A 19,138-nucleotide genomic window follows, 5' to 3' on the forward strand; every position below is an offset into this window, starting at 1 on the left:
GTGCTTGAAAACATACGATTTGACACATTATAAGTACACATGATCTATCAAAAGTCGGAATTTCCGAAAATTTTCTATTCATGATGTATGTTGCAAACATCCTAAGATAAATGTTTGGTTATTCTCCAAAACCTTTTCAATCTTCGTCGTTCGATAACACTAGACTGAGCATGCAAATCACCGTAAGTGACAAGACTGTACCTATACATACTAGTGGTTTTTACGGAGAAAATTGAAAAATTGTCGATATTTTTTACCTTACGACACAACAAATTTGAACATGTGAGCTTCTTTGCTACTATTGTGTCTTCTGCTAATTTTGAAATAGCTTCCTAAATTTAATTTTTGTAGTGGCACTTTGTTCGAAATTAAAAGAATATGTTCAAGACAACTGATTCAGTTCCCACGTAAGGAACTTCGTCAGTGTTTTTCTCTAAGCCTGGTTCCCTGAAATTTATCTGTTGAGCTATGACGCGGATACCTGTATGTTGCAAGGGCTAGAACCAGTATATGGTTTTCTTTTGTTGAACCTTAGCGTTAAGGTTGCCCTTTGTAAAATATTGTAAATCCAAGCGGTAATTCTGTGACCGCATTAGTTAACTTATTTCACAACTTTACTAAACACGGTAAACATTGTGTACTTGATTGCAATATGTTGACATAGTTATGTTTTTGAGATCTTTATCATGATTTTGGAATGCCTTCCTTTGTACGTTTATCCAACATCTCCTTATCATTGAGACAAAAAGCATTGGTTTTGAATAGTAAAATATAACAAAATTATACAAAAAACGTGAAATTATGTTTAAGAAATGACTGCTTCCTGTTGTCACATTATTTCACCCCCAAGCTTTTGACGGGGTTCGTGTTGTTTATTCTTTAGTCTTCTATGTTAACTTGCGTCATATGTTCTATTGTTTGTCTGTTTGTCTTCTTTCATTTTTAGCCAGGCGTTGTCAGTTTTTTTCGATTTATGAGTTTAACTGTCCCTCTGGTATCTTTCGTCCCTCTTTAATTGGGTTTGAATTTCAAAGCACACTTTAAAATAAACACAACTTTCTTGCTTTAAATAGAAATTATTTGTTAAAGAAAAATAATAATCGAGGGAAAACAGGCAAACGTTTATCAGACGATTTAATGGTATATGGAGGCATTTTGTTTTGTGCTGTATAAACTGAATAACGAGAGTTGCAAAAGCCTCGGTCACACCTTACCGGATAGCACGAACGGACGCCTAACGGATGAAAATAAAAGTTGTCCGTTGACAAAATTGTTATCCGTTGGGAGTCCGTTGATGTACTAACCAAGTAAAACGGACGAGTAACGAATGCTTAACGGACACAAACCGGATATGCAACCTACGAGAAACGGAAACGTACCGGACATAACGGATGTCGAACGTACATCCAACGGACGAGTACCTCATAAAACGGACACCTTAGTGAAGCGTACCGGATAAAACGGATGAACAAGATGTACGGAAAAATTAAAGGCGACAATAATAATACATGTAAATCGGATAGATATTCAAAATGTATCTGTGTAACTGGTTTTGGTTTGTTCTTCAAAATGTCACCAAAGGACAGTTTCTGGCCTGAATAAGAGCTGCTTGATTGTGAAGACGTGCCTTTACTCTAAGATCGATTATGAATAATAAGAATTCATGAACCTTAAAAAAAGGCTTATTTGAATTTCTGACGCGAATTTTTTTATTGGCATTTGTCTGTTTCAGATCCGTTCATCATCCGTTTTATCCGTTATACGTCCGGTAGAAGTCCGTTTCACATTCGTTCAACATCCGTTTTATCCGTTAGACGTCCGTTAGAAGTCCGTTGGTGAATTTATCTGCCAAATCTCCAACGGATGTATAACGGACACGTAACGGATACAAAACGTAAACGAAACGGGCGAGTACCGTACAAAACGGACGCCTACCGGACGTTCAACGGACATTTCATCCGTTGGACGTCCGTTCAAAGTTTTGAACATGCTCAAATTTTCCACCGGACATACCGGACGTCGATGGATAAAACGTACGCTAAACAGACATGCAACGGATATGGACGGACTTCTAACGGATAAGAACGGACGTCTAACGGACATGAACGGATTGAAAAAAAGTTATCCGTTAGGCATTCGTTCAAGCTATCCGTTAAGGTGTGACCGAGGCAATAGCAACTCCCACTTCATTGAAAAATATTGATGTCAGCATCATTTTGCAACATAATATACTGACTTCGCAGAAATATTTTTGATGTTTCTTAAAAACTGATATATTCTCATATGTGTGTTTGTAATTTACAGGATATTTGGAAGTAAGAACGTTCAGTGGGTCGCAAATACACAAATTGATGAAGCTAGACGAATATTACGTCAGTTTAAGCAATCACAGCTTCTATCCTCCCCAAACTAAGTCGTTCACGTTTAGTTTGAAAGCAAGTCCGTCTGCCTCAATAGTGTTATCGTCAGCTGTGAACCTACGTTCTAAGGAGTTTTATGCCATAGGAATAGGAGTAGGCAATAACTTGAAATTTAATCTGAGGAAGCATGTAAATTCAACCTGGAGAAATTCATATTTTTCTAAAGAGGCAAACAATACCATATTAGATGGTTTATCATTTAGAAATTTTACGATCGAATGGTCAAATGGAATAATTCATCTTGTACAAGACTGTAACCTTAATTTTGAATGGACTGATAATAACCCGATACAGATTAAAGGAATAGGTATAAGGACAAACCGTCAAGGCATATGGAGATTTTACTCACCAGGTAATTGGTCGTTTGAGAATCTAAAGAATCATGGGTAATTTCATTGTTCGTACCCCAAAAGGAAAATAACATCACGTCATTGGTTAAACTTTCATTGCTTGTTACATTTTAACCAATCAGGACGTTATGGTGTACAATTTTGAAAATATAACCCATGATGCATTATATTTTACTCGCCAGGCAGTGGCCGATCCAGAGATGGGGGGAAGAGGGGTCAGGGTGTTGGAACCCCCTTTTTGGCCGCTCAATGTATTTTAATTGGAACATATAGTTGGAACCCCCCTTTGTCCTGGGTTGGGACCCCCTGTTTAAAATGGCTGGATCCGCCCCTGCCAGGTAAGTAATATTTTCACTAAACATACCAAAAATATATGTAGGACTCAAATCTATGGTGGGTTCCAATTCCATGGCAGATTTCTAATATATGGCAAATGTGACGTCATGCCATCCCAAATCTATGGCAGGTTTTTACAATCCTAGGCTATGGTAAATTTTGTAATTTCCTAATCTATGGCGGATTTATGTTCACGGTTTCCAAATCTATTGCAAATGTTGTGCAAATGGAAAATAATGCAGTACATATACGACCAATGATTTGTCTTAAACAAGTGGACATGTACGACAACAGGAGCATGTCTATAAACATTTGTGGAATAAACCTTCCATAATGGTCAACAAAATCGTGATGGTAAAAATAAAACTTCAAGATTGAAATGATGTGCCCCGTAAAAATAAACATTTTCTAATCTTTGCATGGTACCTGTTTAACCCATTTATTAAACCAACTAGTCTAGTTTGTCTCTTATCAAACAAGAATGTATTTTTTTTTATAAAACAGAAATGATAAATAAAAATTAACAGTTTAAATTTTCAAGTAATATTTATTTCTTCGTTAATGCATCTTTTTTATTTAATGACGATTTAAATCAAATTGATATCCGTTTTTTTTATCTTTCACTTTATAAACTTTGCCTGTTGTAGACAGTAAAATGTCTTCTGTAACTCCTTTCTCTAAACAATCGATGAAAAAAGCGGTGCCGTTCTTCATCGCGGGCTTTGGCCGATACAGCACATTTCGTCCACCTTCCGGGTACTAGTAATAGGTCACATCTTCCTTGAGACTATCCGCATATTGTTGTCGAGGGAAATGCCTATATCTGGAATGGTGTTCAAATCTATGGGTTCCGCCAACGTTTGCTGGGGCGACGTTGTAATATGGCGTTATTCAATTGTGACACAATTCAAAGATCTGCCATAGATTTTGGGGAAACAAAAATCTACCATAGATTTGAGTTGTTTGGCGTTTGCAACGTCACATTTGCCATAGATTAGAAATTTTACCATAGATTTGGAACCCCGCCATAGATTTGAGTCCTACATATATATTCAAATATAAAATATAAAATAAACTCATCATAGATACTAGGATTAAATTTTGTATTTACGCCACACGCGCGTTTTATATACAAAAGACTCATCAGTGACGCTCCAAAAACGTTAAAAAGGCCAAAATAAAGTACGAAAAAAGACACCAATTCTATACCGTTTATAAGTATATATGGTATCAAACACTGACAACATACATTTTCAAGGCATCATAATTGCCAAAAGAAAAAGAAAATTGGACAAACATTTTAACCATACACTACAAAGAAAACTAAAGGTACAGACATAAACAAAACAAAGACAGGGATGACCATTTATTAGGTCAGTAATAATACCAATAGATTAAGAATAAATGTATCATGGCAAATTTTCAAGATGTCTAAATACTAGTAGTGGAACATTGAAAAAAGAAACACTTTAGTTCGAAATATTTGCATTTAGTAATTCGGATAGAAAATAAAACGTGAACGAAAACAATATTACATTAAGACAGAAGTTATTCGGGAAAAGCTTATATTTAGAACTAGTCAGGTGAAACTACACGGCATAATAAGACTTCGTGTGACAAGGCGTGTGGTCACTGCCGTGGTAATGACGTATGTGGTATACTATCTGATTCATGTGGGCCAAGAGGATGTAAACGTGGTCGGACCGGGAAAAAGTGTGATACAGGCATGTTTTGATAATACTCTAAATATAGAAGTTATGAAAGGTATAACGATATGTTTTCGAATATTATAGAAAAAAAAGAACAAAATTTTTGTTGGGGTGTACATCTCGACAATCACGAAACGAAACAATTAAAGAATATAGCACGAGGATGAACTTTTTATCTGTCTTTTAAATGAATTCTTAACATTTTTTAGGATTTCCTTTCATTCCACTAGAATTCAATGCTAAACCTTGTCGAACGCTTTTGAAAACGGTCACAAAAAACAACAACAGCAAACACAATGTAGTTGGTGGACAGTTAAGTGTATCAGCTGAAAACCTAGACTATAATTCATCTCTTCTTTTTAATTTGTTTCTCATTAAATAATTTTATTTTTTGAGTTTTAAACCGGTTCATATACAACATATCGGTTCCACAATTCTACTGATTATCAGTGATATAGGCTGATAATTTATTGGAAGAAATCCGTTTCTTTCCGACGTAGTCGATCATATATTTTAAACCATATGACCTTTATAACGAAGATTTCTTATGACCTAAATACAGAAATTCGTACCCAATATATCTACAATAAGCTATGTATAATGAGTAAGTAGGGATAAGTGAAACCAACAAGTTTATCTAAGCAACGCCAATCGGAATAGGCCAAATTGGAATGTCTATAGAAGTCCACGGAAGCTTGAATCTTTTTTGAACATGATCAACCAACTATCAGTTTTAAGAACGGGAATGTCAATACCGAAACACTGCATGCTGTGTAAGCGGTACCATGGAATAATAGTGGTATTTTATTACGAATTGAAACAGTTTTACGGTATATTAATACTGTAAAGCGTATCCGTAAAAATAGCATTATCAACTCAACCACGTTCAGGCTCAGATATAACTAAAGTCATGACCTATTTACAATGTATACCTTCTCTTTATTTTAGCATTGTTTTCCAGAACCATCATTGCAAAAACATCGTCAGGTAGCCGAGTTGCAGCAATCTCGCCAGGTAACCATGCTACAACCGAATCGTCAAGTAGCCATGCTGCAACAATTTCGACAGAAATCCATGCTACAACTGAATTGTCTGATAGTGGTGATCTATCGACATTGTCAGGTAAGTTAATTACTAACAGTATATTAAGTATGCCAATCCGACATTTAAAAAGTGTTGGTTTGTTAAAGTGTTGGTTATGTATCATTACCGAAGAGTTACAGAAAATGTTTTAGAAGGCAATTTTGTTCAAAAGAATTATGCTTATTTTCACTTTATAGATTATATTGACAACACGCTATTGTCTTAACTTACAAAAGATATGCCTATACTCTGTCAAATATCGCACATGGCCACATTGCCCATCTTATGTTGTCTGTTTAGTAATATTCCTGACTGTTTTATTGTTTGAGGTGTAATATATGCTTCGTGTAAATTCGTAAAATTTTGAACCATCGTTATGTAATGTTAAAAGCCATATGAAGCAATAAATCTCATAACGTAATGTCAAAACCATCATTATATAAGGTCAAAATATCAGCAAGTAATAATTAAACAACATAACGTAATATCGGAGTATTCACATAAGACAGCTGTGTCGTTCCTTCGGATAGTATCATATTATTTGTCCATGGCAAATAGTACAATTGATACCAATTATATGCCATACTAATATTTTCATTAAAATAATCGTTATTGTAAATTATGAACCGGACTGGTTTTTGATATTATATACAGTAATACCAAAAAATATTCAAAAGTCAATGAAGTATAATATATATTCAAATAAAAGTACATACCAGAGAAAAACATACTAATTATTTATATGACGGAAATCCCTTTTTCACAAAGAAGTTATTGTAACTATTTATTCTGTATCAATAATTCATTACCGTTTGCCTTCGAAATTCATTTCTAATTGTTAATTAAAATACAATTTACATGTGTACTCATATGTACGTCATTAAATCCTTATTCGATACGCGTTATAAAAATAGAAAGTATGGTTATGCTATCAATCTCACAAAACTCCATAGTTGTACATATTTGTCCTTTCAGTCGGTCAAAAAAAAAATAAATATATTGTTCAATAACAATAACGGTACCATTTCTTCTGCACCAGATGCGCATTTCGACAATACATGTCTCTTCAGTGATGCTCGTGGCCAAAATATGTGAAATCCAAAGCTTATATAAAAGATGAAGAGCTATAATTCAAAAGTTCCAAAACGTGTAGCCAAATCCGTGAAAGGAATCAGAGCTTTGCATGAGGGAGATACATTCCTTAATTTATAATAATTTTTAACATTTTGTAACAGCAAATTTTAATGAAACAAAAAAATCCGTATTTTCATGCCAGTACCGGAGGACTGGTTACTGGGCTGGTGATACCCTCGGGGACTAACAGTCCACCAGCAGATGCATCGACCCAGTGGTAGTAATAACAATAACGGTACCATTTCTTCCGCACCAGATGCACGGCATTTCGACAATACATGTCTCTTCAGTGATGCTCGTGGCCAAAATATGTGAAATCCAAAGCTTATATAAAAGATGAAGAGCTATAATCCAAAAGTTCCAAAAAGTGTAGCCAAATCCGTGAAAGGAATCAGAGCTTTGCATGAGGGAGATACATAATAATTTTTAACATTTTGTAACAGCAAATTTTAATGAAACAAAATAAATTCGTATTTTCATGCCAGTACCGGAGGACTGGCTACTAGGCTGGTGATACCCTCGGGGAGTAACAGTCCACCAGCAGAGGCATCGACCCAGTGGTAGTAATAACAATAACGGTACCATTTCTTCTGCACCAGATGCGCATTTCAATGTCATTAAATAAGTTGAACAATAATTATTATTCGAATTTCAATTTGATTTTTTCCCCTGAATATGGGCGTCAAGTTGGTTACCTATTCCCTATTCCCTATTCGTTACCTATTCCCTATTCCCTATTCGTTGCCTATTCGTTACCTATTCCCTATTCCCTATTCGTTACCTATTCGTTACCTATTCCCTATTCCCTATTCGTTACCTATTCGTTACCTATTCCCTATTCCCTATTCGTTGCCTATTCGTTACCTATTCCCTATTCCCTATTCGTTACCTATTCCCTATTCCCTATTCGTTACCTATTCGTTACTTATTTGATTTTTAATATCCTTCCCCCTTTTTAATTATGGCATGGAATAGTTTAATATGGCTGCCGTTACCATGGAAACGGCACAATTGTGAAAAAAATGAGTTTTTGGTTTTTGGTGAACTGTTTGGATATGCTTCAACTCAGAATCATCATATTTTAAAACAATGTAGGTGCCCACTATATACAGGTGTTGGATGATTTTGGCGATCATTGGAACTACTATGTTGCCATGGAAACTACACTAACATTTTCAAAATTCTAAAAATGCTCAAAACTTCATGAAACTTCACAGTAATGATGAGCAACATTGGAGTTGGAATTTCCAAAATAGGTCTTGTTACCATGGAAACAATGCAAAAAGGTCAAAAATTTCAAAAATAAGAATTTTCCGCAAACTGGATGAAACTTTACAGGAATGGTAACTGGCATAGGCAGAGTTGGATTTTGAAGTTAGAATTTTCAAAATGGCCGCCATAACCATGGAAACAGCAAAAATATCAAAAATTCAAAATGTTCAAACTTAATGAAACTTTGCAAAAATGTTACTAGACATCTGTAGATGCTCTCTTTGACTTTGGAATTGTCAAAATGGCTGCCGCTCACCTGGTAATAGGGGGAAGGGGTGCCTTCCGTTATTGCTAGCAATTACAAATCTAGTTGTTAATAGTCTTACATATGGTAATAGTTCTGAATTGGTTGAGGTAAAATGATCTTTTTATGACCTATTTATATGTGTTTGTGCTCAACCGATCCTTTTACTTCATGTTCGATACGCATTTGTTCCTTACTTGTTTTTTATACGTTCTACCTTTTAACTGCTTTATGTCCGTATGTTTGAAGATGGATCTTGGTTCGACGGGATGAAATCACCGTGTTAGCGCTTGCGTAAAAACGAATATGTGGTATGATTGCCAATGAGACAACACTCCACATTAGACCAAAATGACACAGAAATTATCAACTATAGGTCACTGTACGGCCTTCAACAATGAGCATAGCCCAAACCGTGTAGTCACCTATAAAAGGCCCAGACATGACAACCTCAGACAATTCAAACAACAAAACTGACGGCCGTATTTCATATACAAAAAAATAAACGGAAATATGTAACACAAAAACAAACGATAACTACTTAATTTCAGGCTCTTGTCTAGGGACAGGCACATACTTACATATTGTGGTAGAGTTAAACATGTAAGCAGGGTGTACATCGTTTCGGAGCATGCTATTACCTTGTTTAATTCGTTCCATCACTCGCTTATAATTCGCTTATAATACGTGTATCTTACGTTGCACCTTTTAAAACATGATTTTCAATTGTTTTGTTGTCTCTGGTGGAAGATTTGGGCTCTTAGAGGTGATATAACTCTATAAGTGCATTTGTATCCGTTCCAGCGGTCGGATAATACCCTGTTAAATATTCGTTACTATTTCGCTTTTAAAAAGTTTGTTGTACGTTGCACCTTTTAGAAAAGGATTTCCAATTGTGTTCATATCTCTGGTGGTAATAATGTGTTCTTATAGATGAAATACCCCTATAAGCGCATATGTACTCGTTCCAGCGATCGGTTAATACCCTGTTACCTATTCGTTACCTATTCGTTACCTATTCGTTACCTATTCACTTATAGTACGTTTGTTGTACGTTGCACCTTTTAGAAAAGGATTTTCAATTAAATTCATATCTCTGATGGTAACAATGTGTTCTTACAGATGAAATGACCCCATTAGAGCGCATGTACCCGTTCCAGCGCTCGGTAAATAACCTGTTACCTATTCGTTACTTATTCGCTTTTAATGCGCGGGGTATACGGTGCACCTTGAAATAAATCGTTTTTTAATTGTGTTCAGGTCTCTGGTGGTAAGAATGTGTTCTTAGAGATGAAATGACCCTATTAGCGCGCATGTACCCGTTCCAGCGCTCGGTTAATACCCTGTTACCTATTCGTTACCTATTCGCTTATAATACATTTTTTTATACGTTTCACCTGTTAGAAAAGGATTTTCAATTATTTCCATGTCTCAGGTGGTAACAATGTATTCTTAGAGATGAAATGACCCCATTAGAGCGCATGTACCCGTTCCAGCGCTCGGTAAATAACCTGTTACCTATTCGTTACCTATTCGCTTTTAATGCGCGGGGTATACGCTGCACCTTGAAATAAATCGTATTTTAATTGTGTTCATGTCTGGTGGTAACAATGTGTTCTTAGAGATGAAATGACCCCATTAGAGCGCATGTACCCGTTCCAGCGCTCGGTAAATAACCTGTTACCTATTCGTTACTTATTCGCTTTTAATGCGCGGGGTATACGGTGCACCTTGAAATAAATCGTTTTTTAATTGTGTTCAGGTCTCTGGTGGTAAGAATGTGTTCTTAGAGATGAAATTACCCTATTAGCGCGCATGTACCCGTTCCAGCGCTCGGTTAATACCCTGTTACCTATTCGTTACCTATTCGTTACCTATTCGCTTATAATACATTTTTTTATACGTTTCACCTGTTAGAAAAGGATTTTCAATTTTTGTCCAGGTCTCAGACGGTAACAATGTGTTCTTAGAGATGAAATGACCCCATTAGAGCGCATGTACCCGTTCCTGCGCTCGGTAAATAACCTGTTACCTATTCGTTACCTATTCGCTTTTAATGCGCGGGGTATACGCTGCAACTTGAAATAAATCGTTTTTTTAATTGTGTTCATGTCTGGTGGTAACAATGTGTTCTTAGAGATGAAATGACCCCATTAGAGCGCATGTACCCGTTCCAGCGCTCGGTAAATAACCTGTTACCTATTCGTTACCTATTCGCTTTTAATGAGCGGGGTATACGGTGCACCTTGAAATAAATCGTTTTTTAATTGTGTTCAGGTCTCTGGTGGTAAGAATGTGTTCTTAGAGATGAAATCACCCTATTAGCGCGCATGTACCCGTTCCAGCGCTCGGTTAATACCCTGTTACCTATTCGTTACCTATTCGTTACCTATTCGCTTATAATACATTTTTTTATACGTTTCACCTGTTAGAAAAGGATTTTCAATTATGTCCATGTCTCAGGTGGTAACAATGTGTTCTTAGAGATGAAATGACCCCATTAGAGCGCATGTACCCGTTCCAGCGCTCGGTAAATAACCTGTTACCTATTCGTTACCTATTCGCTTTTAATGCGCGGGGTATACGCTGCACCTTGAAATAAATCGTGTTTTAATTGTGTTCATGTCTGGTGGTAACAATGTGTTCTTAGAGATGAAATGACCCCATTAGAGCGCATGTACCCGTTCCAGCGCTCGGTAAATAACCTGTTACCTATTCGTTACTTATTCGCTTTTAATGCGCGGGGTATACGGTGCACCTTGAAATAAATCGTTTTTTAATTGTGTTTAGGTCTCTGGTGGTAAGAATGTGTTCTTAGAAATGAAATTACCCTATTAGCGCGCATGTACCCGTTCCAGCGCTCGGTTAATACCCTGTTACCTATTCGTTACCTATTCGTTACCTATTCGCTTATAATACATTTTTTTATACGTTTCACCTGTTAGAAAAGGATTTTCAATTATGTCCAGGTCTCAGACGGTAACAATGTGTTCTTAGAGATGAAATGACCCCATTAGAGCGCATGTACCCGTTCCAGCGCTCGGTAAATAACCTGTTACCTATTCGTTACCTATTCGCTTTTAATGCGCGGGGTATACGCTGCAACTTGAAATAAATCGTGTTTTAATTGTGTTCATGTCTGGTGGTAACAATGTGTTCTTAGAGATGAAATTACCCTATTAGCTCGCATGTACCCGTTCCAGAGCTCGGTGAATACCCTGTTACCTATTCGTTACCTATTCACTTATAATACTTTTGTTGTATGTTGCACCTTTTAGAAAAGGATTTTTAATTGTCTCCATGTCTCTGGTGGTAACAATGTGTTCTTAGAGATAAAATGACCCTATTAGCGTGCATGTACCCGTTCCAGCGCTCGATAAATACCCTGTTACCTATTCGTTACCTATTCACTTATATTACGTTTGTTGTACGTTGCATCTTTTAGAAAAGGATTTTTAATTCAGTTCATATCTCTGGTGGTAATAATGTGTTCTTTTAGATGAAATACTCCTATTAGCGCATATGTACTCGTTCCAGCGCTCAGTTAATACCCTGCTTCTTATTCGTTCCTTATTTGCTTTGAATGCACGAGGTATACGTTGCACCTTGAAATAAATCGTTTTTTAATTGTGTTCATGTCTCTTGTGGAACGGGAACATGAGCGCTAATAGGGTAATTTCATCTCTAAGAACACATTGTTACCACCTGAGACATGGACATAATTGAAAATCCTTTTCTAACAGTTGAAACTTATAAAAAAATGTATTATATGCGAATAGGTAACGAATAGGTAACGAATAGGTAACAGGGTATTAACCGACCGCTGGAACGGGTACATGCGCGCTAATAGGGTAATTTTATCTCTAAGAACACATTCTTACCACCAGAGACCTGAACACAATTAAAAAACGATTTATTTCAAGGTGCACCGTATACCCCGCGCATTAAAAGCGAATAGGTAACGAATAGGTAACAGGTTATTTACCGAGCGCTGGAACGGGTACATGCGCTCTAATGGGGTCATTTCATCTCTAAGAACACATTGTTACCGTCTGAGACCTGGACATAATTGAAAATCCTTTTCTAACAGGTGAAACGTATAAAAAAATGTATTATCAGCGAATAGGTAACGAATAGGTAACGAATAGGTAACAGGGTATTAACCGAGCGCTGGAACGGGTACATGCGCGCTAATAGGGTAATTTCATCTCTAAGAACACATTCTTACCACCAGAGACCTGAACACAATTAAAAAACGATTTATTTCAAGGTGCACCGTATACCCCGCGCATTAAAAGCGAATAAGTAACGAATAGGTAACAGGTTATTTACCGAGCGCTGGAACGGGTACATGCGCTCTAATGGGGTCATTTCATCTCTAAGAACACATTGTTACCACCAGACATGAACACAATTAAAATACGATTTATTTCAAGGTGCAGCGTATACCCCGCGCATTAAAAGCGAATAGGTAACGAATAGGTAACAGGTTATTTACCGAGCGCTGGAACGGGTACATGCGCTCTAATGGGGTCATTTCATCTCTAAGAATACATTGTTACCACCTGAGACATGGAAATAATTGAAAATCCTTTTCTAACAGGTGAAACGTATAAAAAAATGTATTATAAGCGAATAGGTAACGAATAGGTAACGAATAGGTAACAGGGTATTAACCGAGCGCTGGAACGGGTACATGCGCGCTAATAGGGTCATTTCATCTCTAAGAACGCATTCTTACCACCAGAGACCTGAACACAATTAAAAAACGATTTATTTCAAGGTGCACCGTATACCCCGCGCATTAAAAGCGAATAAGTAACGAATAGGTAACAGGTTATTTACCGAGCGCTGGAACGGGTACATGCGCTCTAATGGGGTCATTTCATCTGTAAGAACACATTGTTACCATCAGAGATATGAATTTAATTGAAAATCCTTTTCTAAAAGGTGCAACGTACAACAAACGTACTATAAGTGAATAGGTAACGAATAGGTAACGAATAGGTAACAGGGTATTAACCGATCGCTGGAACGAGTACATATGCGCTTATAGGGGTATTTCATCTATAAGAACACATTATTACCACCAGAGATATGAACACAATTGGAAATCCTTTTCTAAAAGGTGCAACGTACAACAAACTTTTTAAAAGCGAAATAGTAACGAATATTTAACAGGGTATTATCCGACCGCTGGAACGGATACAAATGCACTTATAGAGTTATATCACCTCTAAGAGCCCAAATCTTCCACCAGAGACAACAAAACAATTGAAAATCATGTTTTAAAAGGTGCAACGTAAGATACACGTATTATAAGCGAATTATAAGCGAGTGATGGAACGAATTAAACAAGGTAATAGCATGCTCTGAAACGATGTACACCCTGCTTACATGTTTAACTCTACCACATTATGTAAGTATGTGCCTGTCCCTAGACAAGAGCCTGAAATTAATTAGTTATCGTTTGTTTTTGTGTTACATATTTCCGTTTATTTTTTTGTATATGAAATACGGCCGTCAGTTTTGTTGTTTGAATTGTATGAGGTTGTCATGTCTGGGCCTTTTATAGGTGACTACACGGTTTGGGCTATGCTTATTGTTGAAGGCCGTACAGTGAACTATAGTTGATAATTTCTGTGTCATTTTGGTCTAATGTGGAGTGTTGTCTCATTGGTAATCATACCACATCTTCGTTTTTACGCAAGCGCTAACACGGTGATTTCATCCCGTCGAACCAAGATCCATCTTCAAACATACGGACATAAAGCAGTTAAAAGGTAGAACGTATAAAAAACAAGTAAGGAACAAATGCGTATCGAACATGAAGTAAAAGGATCGGTTGAGCACAAACACATATAAATAGGTCATAAAAAGATCATTTTACCTCAACCAATTCAGAACTATTACCATATGTAAGACTATTAACAACTAGATTTGTAATTGCTAGCAATAACGGAAGGCACCCCTTCCCCCTATTACCAGGTGAGCGACAGCCATTTTGACAATTCCAAAGTCAAAGAGAGCATCTACAGATGTCTAGTAACATTTTTGCAAAGTTTCATTAAGTTTGAACATTTTGAATTTTTGATATTTTTGCTGTTTCCATGGTTACGGCGGCCATTTTGAAAATTCTAACTTCAAAATCCAACTCTGCCTATGCCAGTTACCATTCCTGTAAAGTTTTATCCAGTTTGCGGAAAATTCTTATTTTTGAAATTTTTAACCTTTTTGCATTGTTTCCATGGTAACAAGACCTATTTTGGAAATTCCAACTCCAATGTTGCTCATCATTACTGTGAAGTTTCATGAAGTTTTGAGCATTTTGAGAATTTTGAAAATTTTGGTGTAGTTTCCATGGCAACATAGTAGTTCCAATGATCGCCAAAATCATCCAACACCTGTATATAGTGGGCACCTACATTGTTTTAAAATATGATGATTCTGAGTTGAAGCATATCCAAACAGTTCACCAAAAACCAAAAGCTCATTTTTTTCACAATTGTGCCGTTTCCATGGTAACGGCAGCCATATTAAACTATTCCATGCCATAATTAAAAAGGGGGAAGGATATTAAAAATTAAATAAGTAACGAATAGGTAACGAATAGGGAATAGGGTATAGGTAACGAATAGGTAACGAATAGGGAATAGGGAATAGGTAACGAATAGGCAACGAATAGGGAATAGGGAATAGGTAACGAATAGGTAACGAATAGGGAATAGGGAATAGGTAACGAATAGGTAACGAATAGGGAATAGGGAATAGGTAACGAATAGGCAACGAATAGGGAATAGGGAATAGGTAACGAATAGGGAATAGGGAATAGGTAACCAACTTGACGCCCATATATATTTTAATATAAATTTTAATAAAATTCGTAGTTTTACTCGTTTCGAGTTTGAAAAAACATTATATCACAAAAATGAAAATGTACCTACACAAAAAATGACTGAAATTCATAAGGTTTTTGTAAGGATTTGTATAGTTTCATCTCACTATACAAATCCTTGGTTTTTGCAAGATTTAAGAATTTTCAAACTAAGGAAAGAAAAGTACTACATGTACCCCACAGTTCAATTGACAGATAAGCCATATATTGTAAAATACTCAATCCTACGAAAAGATGTAAAGATTTACAAACTTTATCAAATGTCTGTTCAGTTAGACAGTAAGCTAGATAACATAATGATGTAAACACAGGCCTGAGTTCTGAGCTTGTTATACTATATTTTATAAAAATTAAAATGACGAAAAAGATCATTTTTTTTCAAAATCATAAAATGCAAAAAAAGAACATTTGACATAACAGTTCATAATTAATAAGAAATTATAATAAATGCACGTATAAACATATTATTTATAATTTCAACAATTTATCGTTTAATTAAGTATTTTAATTCTGGCCAATTGACCAGACCAGAGACATCATAAATATTATAAATAGCAATACACAATTAATGCAGAATTATCTTCTCTGCTGTCTTAAATGAATTTATTCAGAAAAATTTTCAATTAGCAAATAAGATTGGTTTTAAACAACTCCCGACCATTTTGAATTATTGAAATAATCATTTGCAATTATCGATGATCACTTTACGCACTGTGATGATACATGTCTCACAATGCGTCAGTTACACGGACGTTAGACCATATAATTGTAGACGGTATATTGAGGTATGGACAATAAAAGTTTAAATTTATCTTTATTGGTCCTTTTTATTGGAACTGCAATCGAATTTGGCCAGTAGATATTTAACACTTTGATATTAATTCCTGAAATTAAACTGCTTTTCAGATTATTTTATTGATCTAGTGCTAGCAAATACCATATACGGTGACAGTACAGTATTCAAAAGAACTTGAATCAAAAGTTTTTACATAAAATTGCATACAAATAATATCTCTTCAACATTAAATTTATAAAGAAAAGCACATTGGAAATCGAAGTAACTAGAAAGAAAATGATTGATTTGATAAGATAAATACAAAACTATATTAAAACATATTTTAAACAAATTCATTAAATACCGCAGTACTCAGTTAAATTCTAACTGTAGTTATTAGAATACGTAATAACAAAAAAGATTTGCTTTGCAATTTAACGTTTCATAGTTGATTAATAGGATAGTTCCAAAGGAATACATGTCTATAAATAAAGACAACAGTAGTATATCGCTGTTCGAAACTCATAAATCGATCGAGAAAAAAACAAATCCGGGTTACAAACTAAAACCTATGGAAAAAAGTAAAATCACAAAAAATACTGAGCTTAGAGGAAAATCAATTCGGAAAGTCCATAATGACATGGCAAAATCAAATAACAAAACGCATCAAAAACATCGGAATGGACAAGAACTGTCATATTCCTGACTTGGTACAGACATTTTCAAATGTAGAAAATAGTGGATTAAACCTAGTTCTATAGCGCTAACCCTCTCACTTTAATGACAGTCTCATCAAATTCCGTTGCGTTAACTAAACAGACACAAACAATAAAATAGTAAAAATATGGGTACATTAGTCATCATCGTATAACAATTTTTCTCCAAAAACTGGAAACAAACTTTTTTTTTTCCAAAAAAAAACCATAGCCCCCCCCCCCCCCCCCGAAAATCAAATGGTTGCTGCCTAAATCAGTTGTCGTTCAATGTGCATACAAACAATTTTAAAATTTACATAGGCAATGTTAGCATATAGGGTTAAAAATACGCATCAAATATAAGAGGAGAACAACGACATAACAGAAACACAACATTAAAATATAACACACACAGAAACAAACTATAATATAACAATGGCCATTTTCCTGACTTGGTACAGGACATTTTAAGAGAAAAAATGGTGGGTTGAACCTGGTTTTGTGGCATACTATGAATGTTTAAATAGCATCGACTGCTACAAAAAAGTGTTATTGAGTATACTATAGTCTCACATCGAAGTTTTGTAAACTATTTTTATGCAATAAATACTATGAATGTACAAAAAGTCAAATTACAAAAATACCGAACTCCGAGGAAAATTCAAAACGGAAACTCCGTAATCAAAGTCAGAATCAAGAGCTCAAACCCATCTAACGAACTGAATAACAACTGTCATATTCCTGATTAAATGAGGCTTTGAACACCAACCATCATTTAATGATTCTAAATTTAATGATTCTGAGATTAATTAATCTGAAAGTAACGTCGTGATTATGGTTATCACAATTTAGAACACTACTGGTTACAAGGAGTGTTGAATGTGTTATCATTCAACATAAAATTTATGAATCATTTATAAATAATGACGCCCCTTTCATTCAGAAAGACCCAATTCACCCAAAAAAATGTACAGATATTTTCCATTTCCAGCCTTTCCAGCTTGGCTTTGCTCATTGTTGAAGGCCTTAACGTGACCTATAGTTGTTAATTTATTTAGTCGTTTAGTCTCTTGTGAAGAGTTGTCTTATTGGCACTAAATACCCACCGTGGGCTGTGTAGCCAGTCAAAGTCGTTAAAACACTTCCATCATCATTGGCAATCATACCACATCTTCTTTTTTTTTTTTTATATTTACAGCCTCAGTAAGGTTAAATGAGCGTCCATTATATAGAATAATTATAAGAAGATGTGGTATGAGTGCTAATGAAACAAATCTCCATCCAAATCAAAATTTGTAAAAGTAAATCATAAGAACCCTGTATTTTATATACAAAATAAATTTCAGTATTTTGAAGGAGGTCTTAAACAGCAGCAATACCAATCATTTACATTTTTTCCTGGTCAAAGTACAAGTATTACTTACTCACATCACCTTTAAATCTAAAATATCATCTCATTAATCATCAAATTTACACCATAAAAAGTACTTTAATTTCATAGTTTATATCACAAGTAGGTAAGCCAGAAGGAATAATCTATATTTATTGACATTTAGAATGATATCAAATTCTATAATGAGTATAAATACACATTTCAAAGAAGTTTTTAAATATTTGAACAAGTTCTATATGTTTCAGTTTAACTGATTTAATTTCAACTTAGCTACAAGAAAATTTGACCTTTTTTCTGAAGGTGATGTATTGATTTTGTTGCTTTAAAAAAAGGATTAACAAAAATACCGAACTTAATGGAAAATAAAACTAGAAGCTCCCAAGAACATGTCACATGTATTGACTGTTGTTTTGGAAACCATGTACAATAAGGTTAAAATCATAAGTAATAGTATCAGATATTAGAGATTATTAGAAACTATAATAACATTTATGAAAATAACCCAAAACTGCAAAATTCCCTTAAAATTACCAATTCAGGGACTGCTACCTACCCAACAACAGGTTGTCTGAAAATTTTAGGGGAGATAAAATCTAAACCTTATCAGCATTTTTGTAAGAAGTTAGATTTGCTCTAAATGTCAGAGGTATAAACCAAAAACTACATTTTACCCCTATGTTCTATTTTTAGCCAGCTCGGCCATTTTTGTTTGCGGGCGGAATCAGCGGACACATTTACAACCATAAACCTTAATGCTGATTGTGGCCATATTGGTTGAATTTGGCCAAAGTAGTTTCAGAGAAAAAGATTTTTGTAAAAGATTACAAAAAAA

This window comes from Mytilus edulis, chromosome 9 (genome assembly GCF_963676685.1).
Source record: "Mytilus edulis chromosome 9, xbMytEdul2.2, whole genome shotgun sequence".
Classification (NCBI taxonomy): domain Eukaryota; kingdom Metazoa; phylum Mollusca; class Bivalvia; order Mytilida; family Mytilidae; genus Mytilus; species Mytilus edulis.